Below are 14,139 nucleotides of genomic sequence, written 5' to 3'. Positions count from 1 at the left end.
CTGAGACGGTTGGGAGTGCACCTCATTGACTGCCCTGCAAATAGACAGCTGGAGAAATGAACTGGGCTCGGCCACTATTGAATAGAGCTCAATGGTCTGAATCACCACTGGGGATTACTACACACACACACACACACACACACAAACACACAGTGATGCATGCACACACAGGTAGGCAAAAAGTTACACCAGTACAATAACATGTATGACTTGACTTGGACTTGCCCTCGAGGATTTGATAATTGCTTCGAGAAGACTTGAGACATGACTAGGACTTGTCTCTGCTGACTTGAGACCTAACTTGGATTAATTTCAGAACAGCGTTGGCGGACTGCCACAGAGACAGATTTTGTGGATGCACAGACATGCAAACACACATCACCACACCACTCTGGCCTAAGGAACAAAAATATGGCTTGATCCCCAAAAATGTAGGAAGCAAAACAAAATGAGTAGAACTTGCCGCTCCTGAATTTGCCGCCTCGTACAAAGCACTTTTATTTCTCAGTCACTTTGGCAAATTTTTTCGAAACAGTCTTAACTTTCTCTAAACTGTAAGTACAATTGTCACAACTGTTTGATGCAGCTGCGTAGCTGTGGGTGGGCCTAGGTGGGCCTGGGTCCACCCACTTGGCACTCAGGCCCAACCAATCAGAAGGCTTCCTTTTTTTGCTGGATCATCCAGCGAATAGCAGTCAGACTACGACCGTAAAGTGGTAGTTGCATCTCACAGCAGCCCCTCCTCTTTCACTCAGCGTACAGCCGGCGTCTCTCTTTGCTATGCTATGCTATGCTATGCTATGCTGTTTCTGTTTGTCTTGTTGGATCAGAATCAGTTTGGTTGTCCAGGTATGAGTAGACCTACACACATACATGTAGGCTACCAGGAGTCACATTTGCACATTTGTTTGTATACAGTACATTTATTGGTGTATGTGTCTTAAGAAATCTCATGTACAAATTTATATGCCGGCTAAATCCCTCTGAGAATGACATAATGTTGCGGTTGTCTAGGAGGGAAGGAGGTTATGTTTTCACCGGCGTTGGTTTGTTGGTTTGTTGGTTTGTCCGTTTGGACGATTACTCCGAAAGTCCGCGATGGATTTGAATGAAATGTTTTGGAGGGTTGGGGTGCGGCACAATGAACAATCCATTAGATTTTGGTGGCAATCCGGATCATGATGACGTACATGAAACCTGCCTTGGCGGAGGTCTGCGCTCTCCGAGTGCACTTCTAGTTATATTTATATTTTTTAATATCTTTTAATCATGACTTTTTATAGTGTTTCTTGTATTGTAATGCACTGTTTTGTTTTTTTATCTGGACCTTGAGTCTGCAATAAAGTTTGAATTTAATTGAATTACATGAATGACAATATAAACAGAAAACTAACTTCTGAAGTCATAAACAGTGAATAGACAATTTTGTTCACAAAATGACATCTATGCTAACAAACAACAACAACCCCGCGGTAGTTCAGTTCATAAACAACAAATTGTACATCCTCGTCATAGATATTTATGGAATATACATGTATTTTCTGACAGATTTTGATGATTGAATGGATCATTTTGCATGTGACGGCTCAAACGATGAAAGAATGTTTAGAAGTTGTGACGAGGATGACAGTTTCACTTTTCATCACTAAAACGTGTTCAAGTGGTTATGTTACTGACTCTTTTGCACACATGTGCCAAGACACGTACAATTTGCTTGAATGAATGAGAAATTTGAATCTGTTGTGAACGACAAACTAATAGTTCAGATATTTGAGGTTAATGGTAACTGGTTTGAATCCTTGCACCATCTCAGAAAATGTGGCAGGTTACATTCCCTCCCTTTCAACCACCCTGTAGCCTCCAGATGAAGATTGTGGCTGTACTGGTAAAATTGGAGCAGTGAATGTCTGGATCCCCTTGGGACACCTATATCAAATGTCAAACTGCTCTTTTTAACTGTAGTACTGATCCACCAAGCCAACCTCGAGCAGCCTAGGCCGACTTATCAAACGCAGCGCTTCAACTCATCTTTTTCTGTTAGAAGTTGCCCTCCAGCTAGCGGCGATGCTGACAGACAACATGAACAAAATCCTATAGAGGAAACACCTCTCCATGCCTGAGAGTTATATTCTGTAGTTATATAACTCTCAATCCCCAAAAGACAACAGCAAGAGCCAACAGAATGGAAAGACAAACAAAAACAATGGTCTTATGTGCTCAGACGTCAAAATCTGAATTTTTGATTAAAAGTTTTGGGTTTATTTGTGACTCAGCTTTTTGACATTGTCTTTTAATTACAAGGAGGCAAAGTGGTGAGTCATTTTACACACTTAGCTAGTTTGTTTTAGGGTTCACTATACCAGTGGGGAGAGATTTAAAGATTGTATGTGTGTGACGGCTGGCTCACTATTTCTTGGACAGAGCTATTTATCAGTTTCTGCTTTACTATTTACAGTTGACCACTCGTTGTTCCATCATGATAAACAGGAAGAACCAGCAAGACTTTGAACTGTGCACCAGCATCTGTTTGTAGCTTTGTAAGATTACAAATTGGCTTCAGGCTTTGGGCTAAACAAGACTAAGAGTTTACAGCCATGCTAACAGCTCCGTGAGGCTGTAAATAAACGCAGCAACAAGGCTAACCTTCTGACGTTTAGCAAATGTAATGTTTGTCATGTGCACCATCTGAGTTTAAAGCTGCAGTCGACTGAATGTTTTTGGCATCATTGGGCAATGCCGATCGTGCCAATTTGGAGGGATCATGTCTCATGGTAATTTTTTTTAAAGGTCTATGTTCCTAGTGTTGGAAAATGCATGGTAATATTGCAGCAATTGTAGCTTTCTATGATCTATCACTCCTTTTTTCATCCTTCCATCCTTATAATTTGTCCATTTTTTTTTTTCATTTTATATAAAGATACAATATAAAAGAGGGTAACCAACACAGAATATCATGATGTTTTATATCATTGTAAAGCTTAGACTATAATCTATCTATCAGTCCCATTGTCATGACACTGAGGTCAAGAGACTTTGACCTTTGACCTCTAATGCTGCAATGGGGCAAACTCTGAATGCCACCGCAAATGCTCTTATAACTAGCTTTGTATTGATCTGATGTGCCCACGGATAGTTCCAGCATAAAGAGCACAAAAAAAGCTTTAAAATTATATATTACATGAATAACAACAATCACAGCATTTCTTATCAGAATAAACATAACTTTGTGCAGTTTGTATCTGATAGAATGTTCAGAACTTTGCATTGGATTCTGTTATTGAGGCAGGAGAAACACAAAATAATACAAAAACTCAAATAAAACAATCCTATGGAATTAATTCTCTACCAGGTTTATCCTTTATTTGATGTTTTCCCACTCTTACCCCGTTGTCAATATAAACATGTTACAACTGATCAGGCCCCTATTCAATAGCAACGGGTTATAGTCCAGGTGATGTGTGAAAAGGATGTTCACTTTTTCATAAAGGCATGAAACTTGGTACACTTATACAGTTTGGAGCTCTGCACATTTTCAGATATGGAGCTATCGCTGTGCAATCTTGCAGATACCCTTAGGAGCACCGAAGGACACAAAGGCACATGATTTTTTTCAGATTACCTGTCTCATGCACTACTGTCAGGATATAGCGACAGTTTTATAAAAATAATCATCATATTATTAAATCATATTTGCTCCATTTCTACCCACTGAGCTTTAATGTTTCCTTTTTATGCTCCCCGTCTCCCCCCCTAACTCAGCATCAAGGCTGTGGGATGTGTCTGGAGGATAACAGAGAGACACAGACATGTGAACTCACAAACAGACTAATGGGAGACCTTGTCCTAACTTTATCTTCTGCCATGCATACTGATGAATAATTACACTCTGCTAGTCCGCTACTAATCCCTCATTAAACAGTAAAACTTTGTGTGTTTGCACAACTAGGGTAAGTACGGTAGGTCAAAGTTTAACCACACATTGATGGATGTTTATAATGGACTCTGTGGCAATCCATTGAGTAGATGTTGAGATATTTCACTGGATAAGATAACAAATTTAAAATAATTTGACCTGTTGGTGACACTAGATGAAACGTGAGAGGATCACCAAAGTCATTAGGATTCATCTTTTGGGGACCATGAAAGGTTGTGCAAAGTTTGATGGTAATGTATCCAACAGCTGTTGAGATACTTTCAGTCTGAACCAGAGTGGAGGACCAAACCTCAGACATTGCCATTCAAAATGAGAGATTTATTTGTTTTTGAAAAGCATGCTTCAAACGATGTGAACCCCACGGGACACATCTAATAGAATAGAATAGAATATATCTTTATTGTCCATCAGGGTGGAAATGTGTCATTGGCGCACCAAACACAGAAAAACAACATAAAAAGCAGACAAGCTGTTAGTAAAACAAACACATAGACGAGGGCAGTTCACTTTGTTGAGTTAAGAATATAGATGGCACTCGGGATGAAGGACTTCTTGAATAAGTTTTTAGTTGCCAGAGGGACTCTATAGCACCTCCCGGAACTCAAGAGCACTAACTTGAGCTCCCGGAGGCGATCTATTGTGTATGAATGTCAAGAAAAAAAAGCAAAAGAGTCCCTGGGAAAGAGCAAGAGCTTTGAGTTGACATTCCCTGGATGAATGAAAGTTGAAAATGTACACAGGTACACATACACAAGCCAAGCGCCTCACTCACAGTCGACCACAGATCACACACATGGCAATCCCCTGCTCACCTTCTCCAAAATCCAGCCTGCACAAACACCAGCGAGAGATAATTCTCTTACTTTGCCTCGCAGCAGTTTGCCCGACTTGTGTCCGCCTGAAAGATCTACACACAATCTCCTCGCCTGCAGTAAGTTAGAGTCACTGAAGTGTTTGTTTTTTTTTAAACTCTCTTAAACCCAGCAAGAGGTTGCAGGCGGGGAGGTGAGGAGGCAGCGAGTGAGGCAGCAGGAGTCGGCCAGCCTCCACGGCGGTGGCAGAGATGCCGGCTCAGCCAAGAGGCACTTGAACGAGTACAGAAAACTGGAGTTGGGAAGAAGAGATAAGAACGACATCTTGGCCCCTGAACTCAAGCGCTTATATTCAGAAAAAAAGGGCTATGGAGGTAGAGATTGTGTGTGACAGGGAAATACACACTTACTGCTCACTGTTGTTAACATTATCTTTCTACACTGACGACCCCCAACACACACACACACACACACACTGTGAAGTGACATATATTTAAGGACATTTTAAGGGCATTCTGTGAGTCATGATGAGGCATTTTAGGCTTTTTCTGTATCATTTAACACCACGTCCTCACCGTGAAGCTGTTGCGGTTATTTTTAGGCAACAAAACCACTTAAGTTAGGTTTAGAAAAAACATCATGATCGGGCTTGAAATAAGTACGTAAACTAAGTAAAATACGTACATAAACAACGTTGCATAAGAATGGAAAACATGTCACAAACGTCACTAACGTCACTAATAGAACTCTCCTTGTTGAGAGTCCTGTGTTTGTTCCACCTCCCCTCCCGCCCGCCGTCAACAGTCTCTCTCTCACTTTTTATTCTACGTCACTAGCTCTGAGCGAAGCATATTCACGTGGATGCATTTGCATTGCAGTCAGTATAGACTGCATGGCGTGAAATTACATGCCAAAAGCAAGAACGGTGCTGTTATTTCATGCAAAATTACTTACAAATTACTGTGTCATCCATGCGCCACTTGGTGAGACCAGGCTGGATGTACATTTGACATTTAACAGAAATGTTACCGTTACCTGCGTGTTTCTGGATCCACTGTCGAGCTAACTCTGTACATCAGACAATACACGTTTGTTCATTGTCTAACATGATGAAAAGTGCAACAAACCACAGTTCAGACTCTGAACCTCTGTTCAGGGTGCAACTGGAAGGAAACTTCAGGAAGTCATCCATGATGGAGAATGACTCCCACCCCATGTAGGACATTATCTCAGCACAGGAGAGCTCCTTCAGCGACAGGCTGTTCCACCCAAAGTGTGTGAAGGAGCATTATCGCAGGTCCTTCCTTCCCGCAGCTGTCAGACTCCACAACCAGCACTGCTCCCAGTAGACCACATACACTTACACACCAAATACTGACATTAACTGCACTATACTGTATACTGACTGTGCAATATCATTATTACTACTCAGGTGTAATTCATACTTTGCAATATTTCCAGGTGGAATTTCATTTCATTCTCACTGGGCAATATCATTTTCCACTTGTGCAATATTTGAATAGTCTGTTTATTGTCAATACTGTATATACTGCTCCTATTTTTATACTTCCTTCTATTTAAATGGTTCATATTTTGTTACACTTTGTTTAGCTCTTTTTTTTTTACTGTGTTAGCTGATGCATCTTGTTTTTGCACTTTCCCCTTTGCTGCTGTACACTGCACATTTCCCCACTGCAGGACTAATAAAGGAATATCTTATCTTATCTTAAGTCTTTGAGAAGTTTCGGAAAAGCCTCAGAACTTGTAGAAGAGTTCATCTACATGTGGGAAATAGATCAGATGTTAGCTACTGCTTTGGGCTATAAGTCTGTTACGCGTATCTGTACAACTATTTTCAAGATGAACTACTAATCTACCAAGACATAGGCCGTGGAGCATGCATCACAACAACTTCAGCTTTGTCCGGGTTTCTAACAAACAGCCGATGCAGCATCAATACATCAAAAGCAGGATGTAATTAATATGAGATGAGAGCGTCGATCCTCGTGTGGAAATGAGGTCAATCGGAGGCGTATGAAATAAAGAGTGGGAAGCAACAAAAGATAAAATAATGCAATGATAACATTATACGAGTAGTGGTAGTAGGTCATAAATACGGGTGGGAGTTATCATAGAGGTTATCTGACTGAAGCGCTGCTTGAATTTACTGTGAGCTACTTTTCTATGTATCTAGATATTTGTAAATATTAATGCTATGGTGGGCACACTTTTTATTTACAACCATCATCTCATCGGTCACCTCATGTTACCCTGAGCTGCTGTGATGCAATATTAGTTTAAAATGGACTGGATTGAAGCCATCCCTGTTGGGCATCCTGTCCGGAATAAAAGCATTTCACCACAATTAATATGAAACTGGAAATGTCATTTATTATTGATAGCTGAGGTCAATAACATCCTGGTGTTTGCTAGAAGCCCTGTTTTATAACCAGAGTGAGCTAATGGTTGCACCACTAATGTTCTTACAGTCTGTCTCTGAGAATCACAACAGAAAGCAAAGTCATTCTGTTGCTCTTTAGTGCTTCTGAATGCAGAACTTGCAGGAGAATGATGACTTTCCGTCAGTTGATTGGTTATTATGTGGTTATTGTATTATTTTTATCTAACTGTCTGAACTGCAAATCAAATCGTATTTAAAGCTACGAGGAACTTTCATGTTGTGTTGATTTTGGCGGTCCCTGTGGACAAAAGTGGTAGTGTTTCCGAGCACCAGAGTCCCTTTAGAAAACCTCCCATTTTACTGCAGCAGGATCTGACACTCTGCTCTGAGAAATCCTGGTTCTGGTTCTCCTGTGCCTCCCTTCCCTCCAGAGGGTCCAGCACTGCGGCCTTGGCCTCCAGCTGCGTGATGTCGGTGTTGGCTCCCAGCGGGGAGGAGCCGCTGCTGCTGCTGCTGCTGCTGCCGGGCGCGGAGCTCTCCACTTCTCTCTTCTCTGACTGCAGGTCGAAGGCGGCAGCGAAGTCGGATCTGAGTCTGTCCGCAGTGGGCTGGTCGCTGCCGGAGGCCTCGCTGGAGTCTCAGATGAAGGAGTTTCTGGTGAACCTGCATGCCTTTGTCTGACTGTTTCATAGTTCCTCACAGTCCATCCATTCATCCATTTTCGCAGCAGGCTTAGCCGGGAATTCCAGACGTCCCTCTCCCCAGCAATGATTTCCAGCTCTTCCTGGAGGACCCCGATGCGTTCCCAGGCCAGACCAGATATACAACCTCTCCAGTGTGTTCTGGGTCTACCCGGGGCCTCTTACCAGTCGGCCGTGCCCAGAAAACCTCCAAAGGGAGGCGTCCAGGATGCATCCTGATCAGATGTTGAACCACCTCAGCTGGCCCCTTTTGACGTGAAGGAGCAGCGTCTCTACTCCAAGCTCCCTCTGGATGTCTGAGCTCCTCACCCTATCTCTAAGGCTGAACCCAGACACCCTACGGAGGAAACTCATTTCGCTTGCCGCTTGTATCCGCGTTCTCATTCTTTCGGTCACTACCCAAAGCTCATGACGATAGGTGAGGGTTGGAAAGTATACGGACCGGTAAATCGAGAGCTTTGCCTTTCCAGCTCAGCTCCCTCTTCACCACAACGGCCCGGTACAGCGCCCGCATCACTGCTGACGCCGCACTGACACTTTAAAAAGTAACTTAATACTATTCTACAAGTTAGTTTTCCAGAGAAAATCCAGTAGTTCTCTCCCCTCAACCCCAAAATCTATGACGTACCCCGGTACCCTCCACCCCCAGAATTACAAGGGAACATCAGATTTAACAGTGATCTAGATGCACCTGATTGAGCTCTGTGATGCGGAGATGACCCTGCACTTGGCTGCCAGGGTTTCTCTGCTTCAGGCATGTCTACAAAGGTTTCAGACACGTTTTTCAGCCGTCCATCCCACAGAACGGGTGCTCTCTTGTTCGAATCAATCTGTCTACACAGGCCACAAAACAGCTTGTGTTTCACAACATGAGGCATATTTTTACACTTAGTCTGTTTTCTTCCATTTGACGCACTATTAGGCTCTGAGTGTTGCCAAAACGTGGGTGACCTACACTCAATACTGTGCCTGAACGCATCCTGTGTAGACACAGACAGAGGACTGAAGCTGCTGCTGCTTTCTCTGCTAACATGCTGCTCACGCCACGTCTCCTGTGTAGACACGCTGTAACTTCTATTCAGTCTTTCAGGTGCCTGGTAGGTGAGGGCAAAGGCATTAAGGCCTTAGTACATGAAAAACAGTGCTCGTCAGATTGTCTGACAGCGTCTGAAACTGTGTTTAAAATAGCAGAATCATTCTTCACACAACTACACCTCTCACCTCTCATTGGTACAACTGAGCGCCACACTATGAACGCCTCAGAGTAGAGACAGCCTGGAGGTGTGCACTGTTTGTGTAGCAATTATACGATTAATTTCACTTTGAGTGTGGTCACTTGGAACAGTGTATATATATATAAGGTCAAACAACACTTGGTAGTTCATTTGAGGCACACTGAGGCCTCACACTACTGTAGAGCCTCTCAGGCTTTAAAGCTGCATTAATCAATTCTCAGCCACGAGGGCAGAAAAACCAACAACCTAAGCAACCTAACAGACTTACAGTCTCGACATGTTTGTTGTCTTGTAAATCAAAGGTAAGGTTAACTTTAAGTTAACATACAGTTGCTTGTTTACACATCCAGCAGACAGAAAGCAACGCCATCATTCCAGGGGAGTAGAGGCGTGTAAGAATCTACATAGTTGAATCTGATTGGTCAGGTCTTGTCTTTTGTCAAATCATGTTTTGTTTTGTTTTTGCTCATTGATCCATATTGTCATTTTCAACCAACTTCGTCTATGTGGTGATTTATTCACACACACCGAGGAGATTGATTGAAAGCACATAAGTTATTTTCAATTTCTTATTAACAGTATTATTAATAGGCTGATATTTATACCAAAATATGCCAATACATCATGATTTTTTGGGAGAACGCAAGCAATTCTATGTAAAATCAGACATTTAGCACCCTCATTAAGCCCGAATGGATTGATCCTTTGTTTCGTAAGCACATTTTACGGCCACTGCGATGACTCGACTGTGAGAATATGGCTCGTTGGAGATGAGCCAGGCCTGCGCAGAATCGATCACCGGTGATCGCCGCGCAATGCATGCCGGTTAGATTTGTGTCAGACTTGATTCCGAGTCGCTCTGATGTCATGCACACGTGGGCAACGATAACCTCACGAGATCGAGGCGGCCGCAGTTTTTAGAGCCAGGTGCCGCAGCTGCTCCCCACCGACTGCAAGACCCAGGGCATGATGGGAAACACCTGGCTGTCGCCTGATCAAAGAGCTGATTGGCTCTTAGTTTTGACAGCAAACACCACGTGTTGTAGAAAGTCACAACTCTCTGTGTAATTGTGATATTTAACACTAAATTGTAGGATATTAGTCTCATGTTGTGCAATGAAGGTTCCATCTGTTAACAAACACATCTGGTGTGGTTGATAATAATAATTATAATAATGAAGGTTATTTATATAACACTTATCAAAACGAGTGCTCATTACAAAGTGCTTTACAAGGCGGACATAAAAATAATAAAGGATATAATCCAATGTCAGATACACGCACATTTCCACATATATTTAAAAACAAATATAAATAAATCAGAACATGGTTTGCAAACTACAAGTAGCCTACAGATCAGATCTAACAGGATGTCACTTTTTCTGTGACTTCCTGTAAATTCAGTGAAGGCTGCTGGAAACTGTCCAACTTGACCGCAGCTTTTAGTCTCCGCCCCCTTCTACTGCCACCTGATCTCGTCTACTTTCCAGACGAGGCAAAGTTCATCTTGAACGAGCCTATTAGCAGTCGAACAGTCGACTAATCGGGGTCACTCACTCCTACATTGAGTCATATTTCTGACATGATTTAATCACATGAGGATGTATAATCTTAAAACAGTGACTATTCAACAAACAGCCACAAACATCTCTCCTAATGTTGGAAGTATTTAAGCATTTGTTACTCCGCTTCAGACTGCATGAAGAATTTCATAATTTGAATTTGCTCCCGTCTTTTGGGCAGTTATATAAAACCCATTACCACTAGACATTTCTGTGTTAGTGGGCAATAAAATGTAATGTTTCCCTCCTCCATCCTGAGACAGTTATCACCAACTAAACTGCAGCATGGGTGAACATATGACCACCGTTTTAATTTGTACTCAGTAAAGTGGAATGCATTATTTAATGGTATTTGGTGACATTTCTCTCACTAACTGTGAATATCTGTTATGGAGTCAATAAGGCAGCTTCAACAGCTCTGTGACTTTGCTGCAAGTACACAGATAAAGCAGGAGGCTCACACACACAGTTTGTCCCGGCAGCACACAGGCTGCCTTTACAAGAAATGTCTCCCTCGTTCATTAATTTCCTAGATCTGCTTCATGCTATTCAGATCACGGAAGGGGGGATGGAAGTGGATTCTACACTAGAAAGCGTTAGGCGGGTGTGAGATGGCATTAAAAACAATGTCAATATCACACCGAGCCGTACCCAAATGCTTTGTGGACTTTTGATTACCAAAATATCAAGATGGTGGACAGCAATCATAATCATAAATTGATAGAAGTCCTTCATCTTTAATAGCAAAGGAACCAATACATTATCCCCATTGTTTTCATTTATACTCAATAAAAGAAATCATCAATCTGGCATATGAAGGCAATTTAATTCATTCCTGATAGAATGACAGTTACAAAGCACCTGGTGCTCCAGCCACGCAGCACATCTATCACACATTACTTACCATTACATCCACATTTCTTTGCATAATACTCTCAAAATTGCAGCCCAACAATGAAGCAGCATGTTAAGGGAATAATGATACCAAGTTTTATTGCTTCAATCATTTTCAACTAATACAATTTTTAGGGAATAAACAGCCAAATCTGCGTTGATTATCCAATTTTACCAAGAAAAACAACATCTAACCAGATTTGGTTTAGCGTATTATGGGTGATAACTGTTCTAGTGGAGGACTCAGGCAGTCTGAGGGGCAGGGGTGAAAATAATAAAAAGGGGCGCCAGCTGCATGCAGTTGGGCACCAATGTGCAGATCTTTTTCTAGCATATAGAGCAGCCTATATGGCACTGCATCATGTTTTCTCAATTTTAGGGCCACCCTAGAGAGCAATTCGCCACGATTTCTCTACTGGTAGGCCACCCTAGAGGGCACTTTATCATTCATTTAAGGACACTTCAACACATTTTCTCCACAGGAGGGGCACCCTGGAGGGCACTTTATCATGTGCAGTTACCTTGTACGGCAGCTGGATTCTCGCAATGTCACATAACACACCAAAATCCATCTTGTGTGTCCGGCAAGCCGGACCACGGACCAATCAGCATCCTGTGAGAAGCTACTGGCAGCTACGGGTGTGGCTTAGGTGTGTAAGATCGTGAGGCAGCAGCAACAACATAATTGTGATTGGCCCCAGTGCAAATTGTTTGTCTTGGGGCATGGCTCTAAACGCAAGGGCACAGTAGTGCGCAGACACACAACCACTCCAGACAATTGCTGGGAGCTGGGAGCGGATCAACATGCAACTCCCACCCTGCAAACCAGCCTTTGATCAGCGCTAATTTAACAACCTGCCCTGGACTCAACGGCCAAATGTTATCACATAGACAGATTACAGTTGGTGTGCATATTCCAACATAGGTAATAATTACATTGCTATAGATCTAAATCCCTGATCCCACTCCATAAAAACAAATACAAACCTGTACTCACCCATTAGAAGTTCATCCTACGGGCCTGGCGCTTAACAACACCGCTCAATAAGACTACGTCAAACGATCAATGTACTACGATAGTAAAGCGGCAAAAAAATTGCCTTCCTACATGGGTCCCTGTGCAGATGCACCGGTTGCACTGTCAATATTGACACCATTGGTGTGAGTCGACAGGGAGCGACATGGCGGCTCCTGAAGAGGTTAGCGTAGATGCTGCAATAGCATCAGTTCTATCAGAACTGGAGAGTATTTCTTCATTAAAAGAAGAGCAAAGAACGGCACTGAAGAAGATGTTTTTGCTCTTCTCCCGACCGGCTTTGTCAAGATTTTGATTGACAGATGGTTCCTCAAATCACCTGCCAAGCATTTGTTTTAAAAGTGCCGTTTTACAAACACTTTCCAATGACGGCGAACCATTTCGTGGGTCAGGTTAACCCGACAGGGCACTTCATCATGTTTTATCTGCCATAGGGACATCCAAGAGGACACTTTTACTGCCTTTTTTTTCTGAACATGGGGTCACCAAGAGGGACGGTCACCCCCACTGATCCCCGCCCTCCACCAGTATTATTACAACCTACAATAAGTAATGCACTGTTTACTGATAATGGATGCAGATGTACGAAACATACTGTACAAAGCGATATAGGGTGTTGGAAGTGCATGGGGAAGAGAAAGGCTGTGATAGAAACATGAAAACAACAGAACACGAGCTGGTTTGCAAGTAAAAGATTTATTCAGCTTGTTGGTTTGGCATCAACAATGCACAAATCACGAGTCGACAAGAATGTAGAAAATAAAGATGGCATCCCAAGGGAAAGTTGGTTGTGCGTGTATGTGTTATCATTAACCGAAGATGTGTGTTCCTCCTCCACTTCAAAGGGCCCAGACGACAGCTGATGGCTTTATTTGGCTCGTCTTCCTTTTCAATGATTGACGCTCCCCTTTGAGCTGGAATATTCAAACGTGAGTCGCCTCTTTATTTTCTTCTTACAGATTATGTTTTCTTGTTGCACCACATTCTTCATATCATGTTCTGTTGATGTGTAATGTAAATTTCTGGAAATTATCGTCTGCGAAATGGAATCAATTGTTACTATTTGAGTACACTGGAATCCAAAAGCATTGCACAAATTATACATCATTTATTCTAATTTGCATAACTTCATTAGACTGCATACGGGATTAATTATGGAGATGGTGTAATTAGAAATATAAATTAAAAGTGAGCCGACCACTTATGAGTTTGAGAGCTTTTGAAGAAAGTATTGCTGATTAAGCACGAAACAGTTGCAAGAGTAATATAACGAAGCAGTTTATGGCGTGAGATTTCTTACAGTGCACTACCCAGAAATCACACGTCAATCAAACAATGTAATATTTCAAGGTTGTAGTTAGTTGTTTTTCTTTCCCACAGTATGTCTGTTCAACCATTGTAAGTGCACGTTAATGTACCTTCTGTTGTTTTCTTTGTAAAACGTATTATTGTCCATCTTACCAGACAAGAACGGCGATATATGATACTGCAAAACCCCGGAACACGTTCAAAGACAACATTTTTTACATCCATTACCAACATTTTTAAAATTCTTGCTTTCTAC

The sequence above is a fragment of the Sebastes umbrosus genome, chromosome 3 (genome assembly GCF_015220745.1).
Source record: "Sebastes umbrosus isolate fSebUmb1 chromosome 3, fSebUmb1.pri, whole genome shotgun sequence".
NCBI lineage: Eukaryota > Metazoa > Chordata > Actinopteri > Perciformes > Sebastidae > Sebastes > Sebastes umbrosus.
The sequence above is the reverse complement of the archived record's forward strand: the minus strand, read 5'-3'. Positions refer to the sequence as shown.